This window comes from Procambarus clarkii, chromosome 57, assembly GCF_040958095.1.
Source record: "Procambarus clarkii isolate CNS0578487 chromosome 57, FALCON_Pclarkii_2.0, whole genome shotgun sequence".
Taxonomy (NCBI): domain Eukaryota; kingdom Metazoa; phylum Arthropoda; class Malacostraca; order Decapoda; family Cambaridae; genus Procambarus; species Procambarus clarkii.
In genome coordinates, this window is record NC_091206.1 from 6,825,333 (window position 1) to 6,843,515 (window position 18,183).

The following is an 18,183-nucleotide window of genomic DNA, read 5'->3' on the forward strand; positions in this document are numbered from 1 at the left end:
AGGCAATCCCATCCCACTCATGTTGGGCACGTACCCTTCAGCAGTTAATAGAAAAATTCAGCGAAGGTAATCCCAAACACCTGAACACCAGCCTTGAATAGATACTCATTTCCAATTATAGATAGATAACTCAACCCAACCTTCCATCCACTCACCTGCCCTCTACCCCCATCCCAGCCTTCCCTTCCTCCCTATTCCACCTTTTTTTCCACCTTCCTCCAACTCCCTCCTTCACCAACTCCCTCTTATTCACGACCCTCCATTCAAAACATAAAATCTATCCATGATCAATATTATCCCCCTTATCATTCTTATTAAGTTCAACTAAATCAGCTGTTGTCTAACCGCTTCTTGAACAGGCCTTAAATCGCCTCGACCCCGTGTTCCAGGAACGGCCTGAGAGTTATATCGTATTCTTCGCATTCTAAAGGTCATTTTGAGAAACAGTTGAACCATTGGATTCTCCACCTCGTGGAGACATATGGCATCGGATATCCATTTACCTTTAAATTCCAATCTACGGGAATTGCCTCATATATTTGGTGGTTTTGAACTGGTGTTCTCCTAGGCTTCCTGCGTTCCATTCTCAAGTCTTCGATATTTAATTAAATTCATTTTAACCGAAGAATTACTCATTAGACTCCTATCATAGTCTACAAATGACTAAAAAAAGATCACACACTAATCCTATTTACTGGCTCTGAACTAGGTTCAAACACTATCCACTCTTCCAGTCTCCTTTAATCGACAGTCTTTTAGACAAGAACAACAGTTACACAATAGTGAGAAACGGTCTACACCAACACAGCCACTAATCAGGGAGTGTCCGACGACGCAACAATGACCTAGATTTACTGTCTTTCAAAATGAGTTCGTATCCGGTATATACGAACGGATTCTCTCGTCAGAGCTTCATCTGACGAGAGAAGCGTCAGATGTTGACGCTTTTACCATGCGGAGACCAACCAATAAGAAACAACCATATCCTCTTGTAGCTTATGCCCTCCTCTTGTCTGTATGTCCTCAGACAAGTTTTAGGTTCCACGATTACATTATAAATTACAATTGTAGCTACAATTACATTGTAGCTTATAACCATTTGTCCACGAAGTTTACAAAACATACTACTAATTGCTGCATAAAACTACAAATTTTTTCACTTCACTCGACACTGCGCCTGAACATGACGTAATTAGGGCGAGAATGTTCATCTATAAGCTTATTATATTTTTTAATCTATTTTGCTAAATGTCTTCAAAATCTTTGACATTTTCATCCATCTATTCTAGTGATATTAATGAGGCCATCGAACAAATAATTACATATAATTTAGTTCACGGTGCAAATTCTGCTTTGAGGCTAATGAACGTTTTAGTCATTGCCGTTATGACGGGAAATATGAGCTTGCGTATGGTTAATTAAGTTTACACGGTGTCATGGAAAATGTTCAGTGTTATGCTGCAGCAGAGTGAAGGGGATATTTAGCCTTTGTTATAAAGGTTCACATGGGTATTTTTACCTTGGCGCCACCACTTAATGCACTCGCTGGCATTAATATATTTAGGCAGTAAATATAATTTTACGCGGGAGAAGGTGTCCATGCGGCCCGTTTGTCTTGTCAGCACACCATAAAGAAAAGAAACACTTGCATCTTGAAAGCGCACTCCAGCATCACTGTAATAGTTCTCTTTATCAAAATGAAAAAAGGAAAATTTGTCAATTCTGGAATATTATTTAAGCTTACATACAAAAATAGGGATGGTAGGAGAAGAAAATATTAAAGTATTCAGTGAGAATTCACAAGGTCTTCTCTGAGTACACTTTATTTTCTTCTTCGAGGCTATGCGTCCCTACAGTTGCACCAGAGATGGTTCCCCTATATATATATATATATATATATATATATATATATATATATATATATATATATATATATATATATATATATATAATATAATATATGAACTCGTATGACCACGAAATAAAATGTTATAAGAAACATGTTGGGTAGACAGCCTGGAAGGAGAACATTATTCGTCCACCGTAACTTTCCATAGGCAAGAAGAACGGTCCTGGTGTCGTATTCCGGTGTCTCTGACATTCAACCAACCTGAAGCGCAAAATTCGGTCTTCAGCCACGACCGTAGGAACGTTGACGCCCTGGGCCGAATGTCGAAGATTTTATCAACATACGTCAGGACTATAACACAGAAATATATAGGAAGACCGACACAAACACAAATGTTAAAAAAAATGTTGGTGTTCAGTTTAGCAAAAAATTATTATGGAGTAACGGCAGAACCAGCTGCAGGCCAACAGAGCAAAAGTAATAGCTGCAAAAACAGTAGCAGAAGTAACAGCAGGACCACCACCAGCTGCAGTAGTAGCCCCAGCAGCAGCAGCAACAGCAGAGCAACAACAGCAGCAGAAATAACAGCAGCACTACCACCAGCTGCAGTATTAGCACCAGCAGCAGCAGCAGCAGCAGCAGCAGAGCAACAATAGTAGCAGAAATAGCAGCAGCACTACCACCAGCTGCAGTAGTAGCACCAGCAACAGCAGCAGCAGCAGAGCAACAACAGTAGCAGAAATAACAGCAGGACCACCACCAGCTGCAGTAGTAGCACCAGCAGCAGCAGCAGCAGCAGATCAACAACAGCACCATAGGAAGTCTAGTGTATGGGGGTAAGGCACCACGGCCCGTGAAGCTGTAGACTTGTTTCAGCTCATTAGTCGTTTTACAGCCCATTACACCTGTCTCCTCCTTCCTCCAGACAGTCTTTCTTGCCTCTGTTATTCTCTCACTTCCGTTTCCGTTTTATTTTCTTTCTGTTCTTTTTATTCTATTCATTCTCCTTCCTTTTCTTCCTTTATGATTTTTTCCTTCTTATTCCTATTTTTCCATGTGGCATATGCCCCCTTCCTCCCTTTCCTTCTTCCTTCTTTTATGTTTTTTTCTTTCCCTACTTTTTACATTATCATTTAATTCTGATTATTCTTCCTTTCATTATTCCTATTTTCTCTTCCACCTCCATTTCCTCTCGCCTTCCTCTTTCACGTCCGTTTTCTTTCTTCCCTTCACTCTGTTCCATCTTTCCCTTTTTAATTTACTCTGTTCTAACCACTGTCCCATTCCTTTTTTTTCTTTTAACCTTTCTCAGTTACTCTGAATCTTGCTTTTTCTTCACCTCTGTAGTATTATTAATGATATTAAAACATGTTAATTACTTCTCTCCTGTCAACTTTGCATGCCGATCACGGCACGGGAGTACTTTCTGATGCAGGCGATGAGTCACAATAACGTGGCTAAAGTATGTTGACCAGACCACACACTAGAAGGTGAAGGGACGACGACGTTTCGGTCCGTCCTGGACCATTCTCAAGTCGATTGTGAGACCATTCACAATTGACTTGAGAATGGTCCAGGACGGACCGAAACGTCGTCGTCCCTTCACCTTCTAGTGTGTGGTCTGTTCAACGTACTCTCTGATGTTCTGCTGACATTGCAAGCTAAAGGGAGAGGAGGCTGAGAAGTGAACATTTTTGTTCTACATTGCCTTTATCCAGAGAGAACGTAGAATACATAGGCAGTCTTTCCTGTTCCTTCCGAGCAGCTAAGGAAGACGTTGATCAGTTAATCCTCTGTTATTTGTCTTTCCCATTCCTTTGCGTACTCTTTGTCCTTCCTCTATCTTATTTTTTTCTCTTTAATTTGATTTTTCTATCTTAACATTCACTTAGATCATTCCAGCGATGGTCTCACTTCGTGTAGGAGGAGCGTTGCATCACTTCTGATCCCAGTGGGTGACCAATGTTCCTTCAATCCGTCTTCATGTTCTAACTCTTATGTCTTTAAATCTCTTTAAAAGTTATATATAGTGAAACTGAATATGTGCTTTCTCCTGATAATTAGCCAATCTTATTCTCTCTAAATCCCTCTCTTTTCAATTCCGTTTCATTTTTTCTCTTCTATTCTTCCTTTCATTCTTTCTGTTTCCTTAACTGCCTGCCTTTCGCCGTTGCTTTGTTTCCTTTGCTTTTTCCCTCTTTATCTTTTTCTTATACTTTCGTCTCTCCCTCTTCCCCCTTTTTCCTCTTCCCCTTTTTCCTCTTCCCCTTTTTCCTCTTCCCCTTTTTCCTCTTCCCCTTTTTCCTCTTCTTTCCTCTCCCTTCTTCATATATAACTCCGTGAGCTGATGGGCTCGACTAATCCCCGCTACATGAAGGTCGACAGTTTGGGCAATAAATTTAGAATTTGCGCCACTTTCAAGGTCCGCCGGCCACCGTGTGGAATTAATTGGCCCGTGTTAGGAGAGATGACAACGGGTGGTTGAATGCGGGTGTGTGTGTGTGTGTATGTGTGTGTGTGTGTGTGTGTGTGTGTGTGTGTGTGTGTGTGTGTGTGTGTGTGTGTGTGTGTGTGTGTGTGTGTGTGTGTGTGTGTGTGTGTGTGTGTGTGTGTGTGTGTGTGTGTGTGTGTGTGTGTTTTAAGTAGGGCTGATTGATGCATAGTGAGAGAGAGAGAGAGAGAGAGAGAGAGAGAGAGAGAGAGAGAGAGAGAGAGAGAGAGAGAGAGAGAGAGAGAGAGAGAGAGAGAGAGAGAGACGAAGTTGAAGAGAGGGGAACAAGGTGTTGGTTCTGGTAACTACCGCCTGATGGGAAAATTATCACCAATTAGAACCACTGGCAACCTTAATTACCTTCTCTCTCACTGGCAGCATCCATCTCCCTTCTCCCTCTTTCTTCCTTGTCTCACTAGCCACATCCATCTCCCACATTTCTGTTAATTACCCCTTTGTCTCCTCAGCTGCTCCCATCTCTCTTGTCTGACGCCCTGGCCTCCTACTTCTTCTCTACTCCTGTCTCAAGTCCGCTAGCTTGATCTCACTCCATCGTTCCTGTGGATGTGTCTAAGTACGCAGCTAGTTGTGTTTACATGGTCAAACAATAACTTTTTAACCGCCCCATTTCCATCTCCTGGTCGACTATCATTCCTCCTATTTCTCGTTGTGTTTCTTGTTAACGCTGCTTATTTAATATTCATGTAAATTCCCCCTGATTATATTGTTTATGTTATTATATCCACCTGATTCACCTTTCCTCGCGCAGCCTTTCACGCAGGAGAGTTCCCTGACCTCTGGGAAAAGTCTAGTCGCGCATCTTGTAAATGCTTGTGCGCGAGTATGTTTGCGCGCGCGCTTGTGTTCTTGTGTGCGCAACTCACGCTATAAAATATTTTTGGAACAAAATCAAAACCGAAACAAAGACTGAAATTAAAGAGAAAAAGGGACAGAACGTAAGAGAAGGATGAAACAGAAAGATATATATGTAACAACTTCGAATGAATTAGGACACAAATCATTGTCGAATTGTCAGTCAACCTGGTAGCTCATACCGACAGTTAAAGATATGGCGTTTCAGGAATTGTAATTTATTCATTATTTTTTAATTTAAAGCATTGTGTCGTATAGGCAGCCAGTGTATACACGATAGGCTTAAATTGAGATCCTTCCCCCACCCCCACCCCCAGATCGAATTACTGACCCTAGGATGCAATCCTACATTAAGCTGAATAACACCTGGATACCTGTTTACTGCTATCTGAACAGGAGAACTGGGGACAGGAAACTCGCCTGTTTCTGTTCCGTCCGGATTCGAACCCGGAATTCCTGATTGTGAGTTGAAACGAACCCGACTGTGCTCCCGTGACCTTATTTGCCTATATATATATATATATATATATATATATATATATATATATATATATATATATATATATATATATGCAAACAAGCCTGAATGGTCCCCAGGACTATATACAACTGAAAACTCACACCCCAGAAGTGACTCGAACCCATACTCCCACAACTGGTATGTACAGGGACGCCTTAATCCGCTTGACCATCACGACCGGACATAAGGAAGTGATAGCCGAGGCTATATGAACCACTTCCCCGCCGGCACTCGGATGGTAATCTTGGGCATAGCATTTTATCAAATCACCTCATTCTTTGGGGCACACGTGAGGAACACAAATGCAAACAAGCCTGAATGGTCCCCAGGACTATATACAACTGAAAACTCACACCCCAGAAGTGACTCGAACCCATACTCCCACAACTGGTATGTACAGGGACGCCTTAATCCGCTTGACCATCACGACCGGACATAAGGAAGTGATAGCCGAGGCTATATGAACCACTTCCCCGCCGGCACTCGGATGGTAATCTTGGGCATAGCATTTTATCAAATCACCTCATTCTTTGGGGCACACGTGAGGAACACAAATGCAAACAAGCCTGAATGGTCCCCAGGACTATATACAACTGAAAACTCACACCCCAGAAGTGACTCGAACCCATACTCCCACAACTGGTATGTACAGGGACGCCTTAATCCGCTTGACCATCACGACCGGACATAAGGAAGTGATAGCCGAGGCTATATGAACCACTTCCCCGCCGGCACTCGGATGGTAATCTTGGGCATAGCATTTTATCAAATCACCTCATTCTTTGGGGCACACGTGAGGAACACAAATGCAAACAAGCCTGAATGGTCCCCAGGACTATATACAACTGAAAACTCACACCCCAGAAGTGACTCGAACCCATACTCCCACAACTGGTATGTACAGGGACGCCTTAATCCGCTTGACCATCACGACCGGACATAAGGAAGTGATAGCCGAGGCTATATGAACCACTTCCCCGCCGGCACTCGGATGGTAATCTTGGGCATAGCATTTTATCAAATCACCTCATTCTTTGGGGCACACGTGAGGAACACAAATGCAAACAAGCCTGAATGGTCCCCAGGACTATATACAACTGAAAACTCACACCCCAGAAGTGACTCGAACCCATACTCCCACAACTGGTATGTACAGGGACGCCTTAATCCGCTTGACCATCACGACCGGACATAAGGAAGTGATAGCCGAGGCTATATGAACCACTTCCCTCACTCACACTTGGGGTGTGAGTTTTCAGTTGTATATAGTCCTGGGGACCATTCAGGCTTGTTTGCATTTGTGTTCCTCACGTGTGCCCCAAAGAATGAGGTGATTTGATAAAATGCTATGCCCAAGATTACCATCCGAGTGCCGGCGGGGAAGTGGTTCATATAGCCTCGGCTATCACTTCCTTATGTCCGGTCGTGATGGTCAAGCGGATTAAGGCGTCCCTGTACATACCAGTTGTGGGAGTATGGGTTCGAGTCACTTCTGGGGTGTGAGTTTTCAGTTGTATATAGTCCTGGGGACCATTCAGGCTTGTTTGCATTTGTGTTCCTCACGTGTGCCCCAAAGAATGAGGTGATTTGATAAAATGCTATGCCCAAGATTACCATCCGAGTGCCGGCGGGGAAGTGGTTCATATAGCCTCGGCTATCACTTCCTTATGTCCGGTCGTGATGGTCAAGCGGATTAAGGCGTCCCTGTACATACCAGTTGTGGGAGTATGGGTTCGAGTCACTTCTGGGGTGTGAGTTTTCAGTTGTATATAGTCCTGGGGACCATTCAGGCTTGTTTGCATTTGTGTTCCTCACGTGTGCCCCAAAGAATGAGGTGATTTGATAAAATGCTATGCCCAAGATTACCATCCGAGTGCCGGCGGGGAAGTGGTTCATATAGCCTCGGCTATCACTTCCTTATGTCCGGTCGTGATGGTCAAGCGGATTAAGGCGTCCCTGTACATACCAGTTGTGGGAGTATGGGTTCGAGTCACTTCTGGGGTGTGAGTTTTCAGTTGTATATAGTCCTGGGGACCATTCAGGCTTGTTTGCATTTGTGTTCCTCACGTGTGCCCCAAAGAATGAGGTGATTTGATAAAATGCTATGCCCAAGATTACCATCCGAGTGCCGGCGGGGAAGTGGTTCATATAGCCTCGGCTATCACTTCCTTATGTCCGGTCGTGATGGTCAAGCGGATTAAGGCGTCCCTGTACATACCAGTTGTGGGAGTATGGGTTCGAGTCACTTCTGGGGTGTGAGTTTTCAGTTGTATATAGTCCTGGGGACCATTCAGGCTTGTTTGCATTTGTGTTCCTCACGTGTGCCCCAAAGAATGAGGTGATTTGATAAAATGCTATGCCCAAGATTACCATCCGAGTGCCGGCGGGGAAGTGGTTCATATAGCCTCGGCTATCACTTCCTTATGTCCGGTCGTGATGGTCAAGCGGATTAAGGCGTCCCTGTACATACCAGTTGTGGGAGTATGGGTTCGAGTCACTTCTGGGGTGTGAGTTTTCAGTTGTATATAGTCCTGGGGACCATTCAGGCTTGTTTGCATTTGTGTTCCTCACGTGTGCCCCAAAGAATGAGGTGATTTGATAAAATGCTATGCCCAAGATTACCATCCGAGTGCCGGCGGGGAAGTGGTTCATATAGCCTCGGCTATCACTTCCTTATGTCCGGTCGTGATGGTCAAGCGGATTAAGGCGTCCCTGTACATACCAGTTGTGGGAGTATGGGTTCGAGTCACTTCTGGGGTGTGAGTTTTCAGTTATATATATATATATATGTGTGTGTGTGTGTATAATTATTTTGTCTTCTGTCCATAGTTCCTTCCTGTATTTTTGTTATATATGTTTTATTAGTTCTGTAATGTTTTGTAATGAGGGAATAAAAGCAACGGGGAGATATATTAATTAGATTGGTATAATAGAGCTTGAAATGGAAAAACAGAGCAGAGATATTTAAACATGGGTTGTAGTATCCGTAGACTTCTTGGTTATGGCTACCTCGCCTCTCGGTAAGTAGAAGAAACAAATATATTTATTCTCATGCTGGTAACTCTTATCAAGCCAGATTTTTTCATATATAATATTTATATGTATATATATATATATATATATATATATATATATATAAATAAATAATATATATATATATATATATATATATATATATATATATATATATACATATATATATATATATATATATATATATATATATATATATATATATATATATATATATATATATATATATATATATAAATGAGTAGGGAGCATAAGGATTGTGGAGTCCTACAGGGTCAAAGCAAGAAGTTATGAAATTAAATCACATGTTAATCTTTAAACGATCACTAAAATTCAAAGCACGCTTGTCTCAAAAATTAATTTACACTTTGACGAAGAAGCACATGCACGAGCGTCTAACTCGCTCTTATTCACAATCTTTAAACTTGAGAACGAGACACGAGACTCGATGGTGACGAGCAGACACACGTCGCCATGGTGGGGAAGCTGACAATTAACTTAGAGCTAATAGTATAAAACCATTCTCGTGATTCCCTTACTCCCCTCTTCCACTACCTTAGCACACTCCCCATTACCCTCTCTCATCACTCCCTCCTCATCAAGCCCACCTCATCACCCACTATCATCATTCCTTCACCTCCAATAATAAATTCTACCACATCACCCACAATAATCATACCCCCTTTCCACTATTCTAGCTCACCACCTAGTCTCTTTATTCCCCACTTCCACTTACCACTCACACTCCATTATCACTCTCATTACTCCCCCCCTCCACTATACTACCCTACCAAATCACCCACTTTCGACACATCTCTCGGATAACCAATCCCACCATCACCCACGCTAATCACATCCCCTCCCCCTCCGCTAACGATGCTTTTCCACCCACTCTCATCAATAACCCTCTCTACTGTCCTAGCCCACTCCACCACCCACCCTTTTCACTCTAAGCCCCCCCCCCCCACTCTACAAACAAAGCCCACTCACAACTCGCATCAGTTTCAGTCTCCATTATCCATACCCACCCCCACCTCGCCTCACCCCTGTATACCTTCTGCAAACCTTGTAAACCATTTTTCAGGATAACGAGCGTTTCAGGTTAGCCTGCCTGCAGGCTAACTTTCATGTGTGGGAGTCAATCATCTTATTTTAAAGCAGTTAAAAATATATTGTATACGTTTATTCCCACTCGGTATGGGTGAAGACAAAATTCTAGGGGGTTGTGCATTTGTGATCGTGTTGGCATGCTTAAGGGGAGCATTGGTGTGTGTGTGTGTGTGTGTGTGTGTGTGTGTGTGTGTGTGTGTGTGTGTGTGTGTGTGTACGCACCTAGATGCTTGAAGGGTCGAATATCGGCTCTCTGTATCGCATATTAAACATTCTTATTTTAATTCAATGACTCAGTTTACCTGCTTATCTTATTCTATTTACATTAAGAATTCTATATTGAGTTAGTTTACATCGCGTCTTTGTATATACCATAACACTTTCGACACTAAAAATAAAATTAAGATTTCTATGTATCTCGTGTTTCTATTTATGATCCTCCTCATTATCCTTCTAGATGAGAAATATTCTAATTTGTCTAAGTTGTCAATTATCCTTAGAATTTTGTATATCATTATGTACCCCTAATTACTCCTTTCCTCCAATGTGATGTTGTCTGTTTTCCTCAGCCTTCCCTCGTAGCCTTCTCATCTCAGGAACTATTCTTGTCGCTTATTTTTTGTCCTTGTCTTGTTTGTCTGGTGTTTTTTTCCTGTGAAAGTTCAACGCTATTCCAGGTATTATCGTTGTTATCCTCCTGATGTGGCTCCACAGCACCTCTGGTTAAGTATCGGCTTTATGTTATTCTTAAATTTACAACACTTCGCTACATTACGCGATATCGTTCCTGACTTTCCCTGTATCTTTCTCTGCTTTCTCTTTTCATTTTATTTGGAGAAGTCCCTATATCATCACACTTGTGATCTTGGCTTCTTTTAAATTTTGAGTAAACTTTGGCTTAATCCTTTGACCTTTACTGTTTTATTTTTAGACAGGGAACATATTTTCCGAGTAGAATTTACGTGAAAGGAATTTTCTTTATTTTATGCGGGATCTTCCCACTACTTACTATTCCCTACTACCGGAGGGAGCCGGTCGGCCGAGCGGACAGCACGCTGGACTTGTGATCCTGTGATCCTGGGTTCGCTCCCAGGCACCGGCGAGAAACATTGGGCAGTTTCTTTCACCCTATGCCCCTGTTACCTAGCAGTAAAATAGGTACCTGGGTGTTAGTCAGCTGTCACGGGTTGCTTCCTGGGGGTGGAGGCCTGGTCGAGGACCGGGCCGCGGGGACACTAAAAAAAAAAAAAAACGAAATCATCTCAAGATACCCTCTCAAGATAACCCCGTCTACTTTCCATGTTCCATGACATTCCTTACAGAAATTACCATACGTTCTTCTAATCTGCCCGTTATTATGCCAGGCTTCTGCTCTGGAGTCCTTCGTCGAGCCATGTTGTGTATTTGAGTGATGGTCATGATCTCTGGGACGAGGGCGTTAGGGCATGACAGGAGCACTGAAGGGGACCAGAGTTAGGAATTTGAAAGGGGTTGTGGCGTCGGAGTCAGGGGTGAAATGAGTTATGTTCTTGCTCGTGAGCCAGGGATGGAAGGTGATGGTGTCTAGGGTTCTCTCTTCTCTTCTAATGCGCCTATTTTTTACCTTTACTGTGCTACTCTCCTCTTTTGTCGTCTCAATTAAAACATTCCCGATGATGAAGATGGTTTTTCTATCTGAGATTTTTTTTGCTGACTACTTTAAAAATATAACCTTGACCACCTAAAATCTTACTTTTGGTACCATCCAGCCTGAAAAGCTTCTCTGTATTGTTGTCTTTTTATTCCCTCTGTATTGCGTTTAGTTTTTTTGCCGTTTCCTGTGAAGCGGCTTCCAACATCGTAACATTCCGCAACACAGTTCAAGCCTATGCTCGTGTGTGTGTGTGTGTGTGTGTGTGTGTGTGTGTGTGTGTGTGTGTGTGTGTGTGTGTGTGTGTGTGTGTGTGTGTGTGTGTCTGTGGTCTCACCTAGTTGTGATTGCGGGGGTTGAGCTTTGGTTCTTTGGTCCCGCCTCTCAGCTGTCAATCAACTGGTGTACGGATTCCTGAGCCTACTGGGCTCTGTTATTTCTACATTTGAAACTGTGTATGGAGTCAGCCTCTACCACATCACTGCCTAATGCATGCCATCTGTTAACTATTCTGACACTTAAAAAATTCTTTCTACGTCCCTGTGACTTATATGGTTACTAAGTTTCCACCTGTGTCCCCTTGTTCGCGTAAAACCCATTCTGAACAGTTTATCTTTATTTACCTTGTCAATTTCTCTCAGAATTTTATAGGCAGAGATCATGTCTCCCCCTAACTCTTCATTCTTCCAGTGTCGTGAGGTTTAGTTCCAGTAATCTTTCCTCGTAGCTCATACCTCTCAGCTCGGGGGCTAGCCTGGTGGCATCCTGGTGGCATACCTCTGAACATTTTCTAACTTCGTTCTGTGTTTGAGTAGATATGTACTCCACGCGGGAGCTGTATATTCCAATATTGGTTTGACATGTTAGGTATTCTGGGTTCTGAATGATTCCTTACACAAGTTTCTGAAGGCAGTTCTTATGTTCGCCAACCTTGCATTCGCCGCTGATGTTATCATTTTTCTGTGGACTTCAGGGGACAGGTCTGGTGTGATATCAAGCCCCAGATCTTCCTTCCTGATTCCTGAACGGTTCTCTCTCCCAGCTGGTACCTTGTGTTTGACCTCCTGTTCCCTACGGCTTTCTTCATCACTTTGCACTTGCTAGAGTTACACACACACACACACACACACACACACACACACACACACACACACACACACACACACACACACACAACTGTGTGTGTGTGTGTGACAACTCGTTTAAGTCATTTTATACGTTATTGAAATATTACTTGTGTTATATCCTTAACATCACAGATATATGTTGTTATATGCGTATATATATTACACATCATTCATTTCTTTGTCAAGTACAAAACTCCATTAATGCATAACTTCAAATGGGCTAATTAACAATAATTATTAATAAATAAAACAACTGTAGGACCATTTATCACGGAAGCTGAATATTTGAATCGAAAGCAATCAATTATAATACGCTTATGTAAATATTAAAGCCAAAATGCATATATACTGCGATATAAAGGAATATAAACAATGTTTATTTAGCCTAATATTTGCCTCGCTACCTGACTGCCTGAATTACTGTGGACCGATGTTTGGATATGATGCCAAAAAATAAATGTTTGTTTGCTCTTCAGTTTTGAGCAACATTCAGGAATTTATGGTTTTATCGTCGACTAACCCAAACACCAGATCCGCCAGGCCTCTGGTAGGAGTTGACCAGACCACACACTAGAAGTTGAAAGGGACGACGACGTTTCGGTCCGTCCTGGACGATTCTCAATCGACTTGAGAATGGTCCAGGACGGACCGAAACGTCGTCGTCCCTTCAACTTCTAGTGTGTGGTCTGGTCAGCATACTTCAGCCACGTTATTGTGACTCATCGCCTGCTCTGGTAGGAGGATCCTGCTACCAGAGCAGGATCAGCAGCAGAGCCTCTGCAGGAGGCCGAGACAGCTGTCTCCTGCAGCTGTCTGCAGTCCGGCAACATAATACTCCCAGCAGCAGGATATTCTTCTTCAGGTTACCCTGCAGTGGGGCCTGACGGCTGAGTGAACAGCGCTCGGGATTCGTAGTCCTAATTTTCCGGGTTCGATCCCCTGTGGAGGCGGAAACAAATGAGCAGAGTTTCTTTCCTTGATGAGGCCCTGTTCACCTAGCAGTAAATAGGTACCTGGAAATTAGACAGCTGCTACGGGCTGCTTCCTGGGGATGTGTAACAAAAAACGAGGGGACGCTAAGCCCCGAAATCATTTCAAGATAACCTCAAGAAGAAGATAACCCTCCTGGGGCAGAATATCCTCCTCCATTATAACCTGGTCCACCACGTGTATACCTGTATATCAAGTTAGTGGGAGGTTAACCACTCCTCGAACGCGCCTGCTGCAGTCTACCCTCCATGGTAACCGTTTTCCATGCCTGCGGCTGTCCTCCTAACCTCCCCCAGGAGAAATTACTTAATCCCGGACAACTAATTGGAAACAGTAAAAGGCTGTGTTGTATATTTTGTTGGACAAATAAGTTCGAATACATACAGATATATATATATATATATATATATATATATATATATATATATATATATATATATATATATATAATATATATATATATAATATATATATATATATATATATATATATATATATATATATATATATATATATATATATATATATATATATATATATATCTGTATGTATTCGAACTTATTTGTCCAACAAAATATACAACACAGCCTTTTACTGTTTACTGAAAGAACAGGGGATATTAATAGGGTATTAAAAGTATCAACACAAGACAGAACAGAAACAATGGGTATTGAATAGAAGTGTTTGTAGAAAGCCTATTGGTCCATATTTCTTGATGCTTCTATATTGGAGCGGAGTCTTGAGGTGGGTAGAATTCTACCCACCTCAAGACTCCGCTCCAATATAGAAGCATCAAGAAATATGGACCAATAGGCTTTCTACAAGCACTTCTATTCAATACCCATTGTTTCTGTTCTGTCTTGTGTTGATACTTTTAATACCCTATTAATATCCCCTGTTCTGTCTTGTGTTAATGCCACATCATCTTTCCCACCTCACTCAAATGTAGATATAATATCAGAGAGACGTAAGTTCTAATCAGTTGTGTATTTGTGAAGTCTTTGAAAATGTAATAAGTTTTACGAAACGCGCCCGTGTCGCGTCAGACTAGAAATAAAAATGAATTTTGGAGAAGTGATTTTTGATTTACCTCCAACAGTGAAGCGTAATGTACGAAAGATTGAGAAAATTCGTGTTAGAATTATTAATCTTACTTTTTCGGTCATATTTAATAATATATATATATATATATATATATATATATATATATATATATATATATATATATATATATATATATATATATATATATATATGCAATTGACGATCACAAAACACTGATCCTTTTATGCGGAAAATCCACAGAGAAATATGAAATGAGGTGAACGTTTCGGCTTGTTAAAGCCTTTGTCAACACCAGACTGACTAAGGAGAAGGGAGAAGGGGGAGGATATATAGGCCGACACCTGACCAACCCATCCCTAGGGAAAGAATTAACCAAAAACAGGTATAGCTTAGCTTAGAATAGTCAAAGAATTCCTCTTTGACTATTCCTATATATATATATATATATATTTCAGTTGCATATTGTCCTGGGGACCATTCAGGCTTGTTCGCATATATATATATATATATATATATATATATATATATATATATATATATATATATATATATATATATATATATATATATATATATATATATATATATATATATATAATTTTAGACACACATTAGCGACTGAAAGGTTCTTCCTCACTGGAAAAGGATGTTAACTCTCCAAACTTCCTTTTATATGCTTGCTAGACCTGATGTAATTTGCTAAGTTCAGCCAAGCATTCTCAGATGAAGCGGGGAAGTGAATACAGCAGATCAATACATAGATTTTCCTGTGTTTATGTCGGCCTCTTGAGTGAAGCATTTTCTCGACGGCTTTATTTTTTTTACTTAATGTGCAATGTGTCTATCCATTTTCTCAGTGTCTGAGCTCAATATACCTGCAGCAGACCTTCAGTATATTTATTAAACAGGATGTACCATTCTCTGTTTCCATGCGAGCTCTCTGTGATCATTTTCATTTCTCACTTTCACTTTGCATGGTGTTTAGGGTTATCTTTATTTTTCTTGAAACCCGGCTTAACAAGGGCTGTCCTCCAGATGACTGGAAGTGTTCATATTTCTCGGTATTTTCTGAATATAAAGGCGAGTATGTTGCTTTAGGCTTCAGCTCACTCTTTCATTTTCTCAAGGCAATATCTTGTCTTTTCCAGACTAGCTTTGATGTGCACAGCTTTCTCAGGAGATTCAGTGTTAATACACATTCTTTGACTTTCTGTTCAATACTAGCACAGTACATTGGTCTGGTGTATTGAGTTCTCTGAAGGTCTTTGCATGCTTCCTTTTCGTTCTCTGTGAGTAATAATCGATTTATCTTCAGCATGATTACTTGGACTACTTCATCGTCCTCTTGATGCAGCTGTGCAATAACTCGGTCCTTGTTCTGGTTTCTGTATGGTTTTCAAATGAATTCTGCTCTTTTCTTCTCACTTTTATCTTTGGTGCCCCTAGTCTCTTCCTCTCAGCTCAACGTTTCTTGAAATTATCTGTACTGTTTACGTTCTATTATTTTTGTCTGGTCTTCTGCATTGTCAATTAAAGCAATTTGTCTCCTTGCTTTTCGTACTTAAATCTTTTTGAATGTGAATAATGTTCCTGTTGCTTCTTAGCTTTTGGACCACGCTTTCTCGTCCTCGGCTCAACTGATGACCTCCACCTTCATTATCTTTGTCAGAGCTTCGTCTGATGCTGTTTAGTGGCGGGTGCGTTTTTTGAGGCATCGTGTGAGCGTGTGTCTGTACACAGCCACTGGTATGCTTACCTGTACGTCAGATGGGAAAATCATATGAGAAAAGTATAACGTTCACAGATTCACTGTCTCCTTTCGCTTCTTACTCTTCTTCCTTCTCTTCTCTTCTTTTCCACTCTTCCATTCGCATTTTGTTCCTCCCTCCCTCTCAAACTCGTCTCTTCTAATCTTCCCCCATCCTCCCCCCTGTTCTACTCTTCCCCAATCCTCCCTCTCTTCTCCCTCTCTCACCCCCATCACTTGCCGTCACCTTCGATGATGCTGTAATAACTCCCAAGAATCATGAAGAGCATGACAATCAGGAAACCCCACGGAGCGTGAAGCCCTTTATTGCTTATTAAATCACTCCTAATTCTGAAACAATTAGCATCAAATTTCGGTCTCCGGCACTCATAATTAGTTTCTAAATTGGACTGCGGCACGGACGCTGTCTCGTTAGTCGACCAAAACACTCGGTATCATCCAGAGTAAACTAGACCAGACAACATGATGCTTTTCAGCTTGTTAAGAGTATACGGTCAGGACCCTGAAGGCCAGTACATTGCTCTGGAGTATTGAGTTCTCTGAATGGTCTACTAAGGTCTTTGCATGCTTCCTTTTCGTTCTCTGTGAGTAATAATCAATTTATCTTTAGCATGATTACTTGGACTACTTCATCGTACTCGTGATTCAGCTGTGTAATAGCTGGGTTTTTGCTCTGGTTTCTGTATGGTTTTCAAATGAATTCTGCTCTTTTCACTACAAGGTACTTTTATTTTTGGTGCCCCTAGACTTCCTCGCAGCTCAATGTTAATGAGATTATTGAGATTAATTAATAATTAATCTCTCTCTCTCTCTCTCTCTCTCTCTCTCTCTCTCTCTCTCTCTCTCTCTCTCTCTCTCTCTCTCTCTCTCTCTCTCTCTCTCTCTCTCTCTGTCTCTCCCCCTCTCTCTCTTCCTCTTTGCCATAGAATTTTTAAAACTAGTTTGAATGGTCTTTTTACGTAATAAATGGTATATTTATAAAATATATTTATATATTATTTTAATATAAGTAGAATTAATATATATATATATATATATATATATATATATATATATATATATATATATATATATATATATATATATATACTTATCAACTCCACATAACCAGAAGCAGGGCCTCAACAGCTTCCAGGCTCTCTCCAAACGATATACATAGTTTCTCGATGACATTTTACTACCGTTATTGGAGATCCGGAACGCATTAAGGCAGCGCATTTCTCCACCTAATCCTCATACTGTTCCGATTCCTGCTCTCACTCCCTTCCTCCTTTTCCTTCTTCCTAATGCTTCTCCTTTTCTTTCGCCAGCAGCACACACATTTGCGTCTCTCACATAATGACGGTTTTAGACACTGTAATGTGGGTTGTTTTGTTCATGGAATTATTTGCGGGAAAGCAGAGAGGGAATGGGAGATAATGTGAGGAATATGAAGCGTAAGACGTTGAACCAATGGTAAGGTAAAATCGTAAGATAACTAGGAGAAAAGAGAAATAGGGAGAGCAAGAGAGAGAGAGAGAGAGAGAGAGAGAGAGAGAGAGAGAGAGAGAGAGAGAGAGAGAGAGAGAACAGAAAGATCACGAATAAGTGTTATTGAATATGACCGAAAGGGTTACATCAATGCTGCTGGCACGAATCTTCTCCAAATTTCTTATGAACGTTCGCACTTCAAAAGAAAGTTGAAACTAATTACTCATAGATTATTTTACACTTTTGCTGAATTACAA